The following is a 4,332-nucleotide window of genomic DNA, read 5'->3' on the forward strand; positions in this document are numbered from 1 at the left end:
ATGAATCCGTTGATGGAGAGGCTGTGAACTGATGGCTCCACTTGTCTCACGTTTCCATGGTATTTCCATCACACCTGTTTCCAGGGATGTCTAATAAACTGAAGCAAATTGGGATGAGGGATTATCAGGCTTTAAATGATGCTACCGAGCCAAGCCTCCAGCTCTGTTCATTACGACAAATTTCTATTTTCTCCCAGGGACTGACTGCAACTCAAACTGAGGCAGGGTGAGGAGGTGGCTGCTGGCGTGTCTGTGCCTGTGTCAAGCAGCTGGGGCTGCTGCAGGTCTCTCGACTTCTCTCTCAGTTAAGGTCAGGTCCTGTTTCTGTTGAAGCAATTTCATATCTCTCAGCGGGGGTTGGATCAAGCCTTTAAGGAATTAGGCTCTACTTTAGTTCATACAAGTGAGCTCAGTCTTTCAAAAGTCCCCTTTGATCCCTCCCATTCTGTTCAGGAATTGCTTTGAGTGTATCTATTGACTTTCCATGGAAAGCGGACATATCTATGTAAAAAACCTTGCTGCTGAATGTTTTATGGAAGTAATATTGACCTTCCCGCAGGTGCTGAAGAGAAAAGAAAGTCCTACTTCTCTGTAAAACTAAACTAAAATTGTATTTGATGAGTTCTATAAAATGTTTATAGATTTTTATTTTTTCCTACTTTGTCCAAAACATCTTTTTCCCACAAAGGCCAGAGGCAGAATATTTACAGGGAAAGAGGGGAAACACTTTTTTGAAAAATATTTGTGCTGGCAAATTGTTGCAAATTTTTCAGCTCCCAGATGTATCTAAACAAGTAACAGCAAAATTTTGGCTGCATTTGCAGAAAAAAAAACAGCCCAAACCAAACAAAAAAAACACAATGTAGGATTTATGTGCTTGTTTCAGGTATAATCAGAATCTAAGTTAGGTTTACTGAGTATTTACTAGCTTTATTAAGTTTACAGTGGAAGCAGTACCTGTGCAGTCTTGTGGAAAGTAAATCCAGGTACCGCCCACTCCAAAAAAAACAGGTCAAACTCTGTTTTTCTTGGCAAGCCCCTGCTGCTGCAGTCGTGCTCTGCTGTGGCCACAGGCTCACGGATCCTCCCAGACATGTTGTAGATCTTCAGGTGGTGACATTAGTTCCTTCCTTGGGTGACAAGGTGAGTCTCTTCCCACTGGGAGAAAAGAAATGGTTTAGGGTTAGGTTGGGCCTGGAGGGATACCAAATCTCCAGGGGATATTAGCTTGCCAAGCTTCATATGGTGCAGGGATGAACAAAGCTGAGCTAAGCAAAGAAAGATCTGTCCTGTTTCTGAGCTGGTGCCTGGAGGGATACCATGGCACCTGGAAAAGGCTGCAGGAAAAGGCCAGTTCTTCCTAAGAGCAGCTCAAATTTTCTGATGTTCATTGCCTCCCGTGGCTCATATCCTGACAAGAGCTAATCGCTTATCAGCACCACTTGCCTTAAACACTGCAAACCGTCGATCTAGCCTCTTCCATCCCTAGAGTAAGAACGTCTCCAGCAATCAGAGAATGTCTTAAAATGGGAACTGGTGCATTACTTGCTTTGTGTCCCTCAGCTTCAGGTTTTCTAGGTTTTCTGCTAGAGACAGAGTATAGAAATGTTCCTCTCATTTCTAATGAAAGATTACATAATCTGTGTTGCAAGAGACTGAGCACAGCAAAAGGTTTCTGAAGAATTTAAAGAGCTCCCACCTAACACACTGCAGTCACAAGCAACCTGTTGTCTAAGATAACCTACAACAACTGATTGTTACAATATACTTAAATATCCACTAACTAAAAATGTATAAACTATGTATAAGCTTCATACATTACATGATCCCTGCTTCCCTCTGAAACCTCTGTCTTCCCACTAAGTCTTCTATCAGCAATCTAAGTCTCCTTTCTCTGTCTTTTCTCAGCCCCTGGTGGCTTTGCGCAGTTCATCCTATGTCATTTGTGTCTGGATCTGGAAATATTTCTCAGGACATTTGACTCATCCATCATTTAGATAATCAGAAGGAAAAAAAACAAGAGTGTCCAGCTATGAACATCCATAAAAAGCACCAAGGAAAAAAACCCTCACCTTGAACTTCCCTTCCTGCTTTTCTTTTCATTTCATTTGAGAATCTGACTTGACAGTCTTTGCTCTGGCAAGAGTCCCACTGAAGTTATTAAGGGCAAGAGCTTGTCAGGATTAAGAGGAAGGATTTGAAATCTCTGTGAGTGATAGCAATATCCCCCGTTCTATTAGACCAGATAAGTATTTGCAAAGGACATTAACCCTGGTGCCTTGAGCTAGATGGTGACTGCCCTGGGGGGAAAGGAGATGAAGTTCCCAATGAGGAAGCTGCTCTACAGCCACCTGTAATATGGCTGTGCATCCCATCCCTTGCAGAGCTGGACTCATACTACTTCCTCTTGAAGTTTCCACTTGTCCATCAGAAGCAGGGTGCTGTTAGCAATGAATGGGCAGGGAGGAGCCTAAGTGGGAATTAAGACCTAAAACTCAGTGTTGGCACCGAGTCTGGGCGTGCAGGTGTCTGTCAGAGACGATTACACAGCGAGTGCAGCCCAGTCAGGTATTTCCAGGCTATTGCTGCTTTGAGGGCTGGATTTGGAAAGGCCACCTAAACTGCCCTGCCATCAGTGGGTGCAAACGTCTGGGAGCTAGCACAAGCAAAACAAACAGAGACAGATGTGAGCTGGAGTAATGTTTACTAACTTCCAGCACCCCGACATCTCTGTTTTACCAATGTAAACTCCTCCTGCTTCTCTGCTCTCATTTTTCAAGGAAGGACTGTTATCACGGATCAAACATTCACTTGGCCCATTTGAAGGGCAAATGCAACTCCTGGGGCAAAAGGCCGATAGAGGGTGTCATCAGGAAAGGAGAAATTAGGATGGAGTCGATCGAAAAAGCTTTTCTTACTCCTCTTTCTGCTTTCCTGGGCCTGCAACACTGGACAGACTCACAGATCATCCATATTTCCATCTGGCACTGAGAAAATCCATGCTTTGTGCAGGAAATCAGAGCGCTGCTCATGCCTTCTCCTCTGTAATTCCTGGCCTCACACCCATGGTGTCTACATGCGCACGTGATTCGCAAGCCCTCCTGTCAGGGGGAGATCACATTAATGCGGATGTTAAAACCAAATAAACACTGAAACAAATTTAAAACAAAAATAGCATTTCAGAGGCTGTGTTCCATTCCCACCACCCACTACCATTTATAACTAATTGGGGCTTTGTTATATTCTCTCACCCAGTGACAGATAAATACTAAACTCCACTGGTTAACAATAATCACCCTAATTATGCCAAGATGACATTTACAATACAGGCAATTGCTAATCCATTACCTCACTCTGCTGAATACTAGAACACTCAAATTAAAAGTTATTCACCCACAAAGAACAATGTTTTAGTAGCTGACACAGCTTGGTAAAGGAATTTATTAAGGTAATTTGCAGTATTCCCATAAATAAAACATTCTAGAGTTCCCCCGTCCTCCTCCCCCTTCCCCCAAAATAATCTTTTGTGATAAATCTTTTTCTTCCCTCTCTTGTAGTGCAGTTAGAAGAATAATAATTGAAACTGTCAGACGGAGTTACGTGTTTAAATTTGCTTACCTGAAAGACAACAGAGAGCTGAACATCTTGCATCCCTTCAGGCTCTTCTTGGAGAACTGGGGTGATACTTAGTGGTTTGTGATGTGTAGGAGGTCACTGTGGTAAAACCTTCACCCATGTGGGGTTTCGATGAAACCTAAGGGAGACTCAGAATGAAGGAACGAGGAAGCCATGACCAGTGCTGAGACATGCAGTGTGTGGAGGATGCTGGCCCCGTGTGATAATCCAGCTGGGACTGGCAGGACTCTTTGGCCCTCATCAGAGAGATGCTGAGGAGGCAGCAAAAGGGCTGTGGGTCCCCTTAAAGACGGCTTCAATTCAAGCACAGGGGTAAATGCTGAGGCCTCTGCTCAGGTGATGTCCCAAACCAAAGCCAAACAAAAATCAGAACACGGCAGCCCATGTAGCACAGCCCGTGGCTAGCAGCGCTGGTGTAGGGAGAGGGTGGGAGAAGGGAGGTACTTGGACCTTTATTGCAGCACCTGGAGGCCTTTTCTTTTAGTGATCTTTTCCTGATCTTATCCCTGCATTAAAACACTCACAAATGTTTTTTTTTTTTTAAATAAATAATTCTAATTAATTAACATGTGTCAATGGGAGGGAGTCCCATTGACAAATATCAATGGAGTGAGGAAAGGGTTAAACGGACATACCAAAAGATCAGAGCTGGGTTTCATTGCACTCCCTGAGCAGCCCCTTGCACCTGGTGTCGGC

At 43.9% G+C, this 4,332-nt stretch overlaps 1 long non-coding RNA gene across 1 annotated transcript; it reads right to left on the reverse strand.

Moving 5' to 3' along the window:
• Positions 1-921: 921 nt before the first annotated feature.
• Positions 922-4,042, reverse strand: LOC121060054. Its single transcript, XR_005814730.1, has 3 exons — positions 3,619-4,042; positions 2,919-3,101; positions 922-1,158 (listed from the first exon to the last, which is right to left on the reverse strand). It is a non-coding gene; the product is annotated as an uncharacterized LOC121060054 (long non-coding RNA).
• Positions 4,043-4,332: the final 290 nt, after the last annotated feature.

Source organism: Cygnus olor, chromosome 26 (assembly GCF_009769625.2).
Source record: "Cygnus olor isolate bCygOlo1 chromosome 26, bCygOlo1.pri.v2, whole genome shotgun sequence".
NCBI lineage: Eukaryota > Metazoa > Chordata > Aves > Anseriformes > Anatidae > Cygnus > Cygnus olor.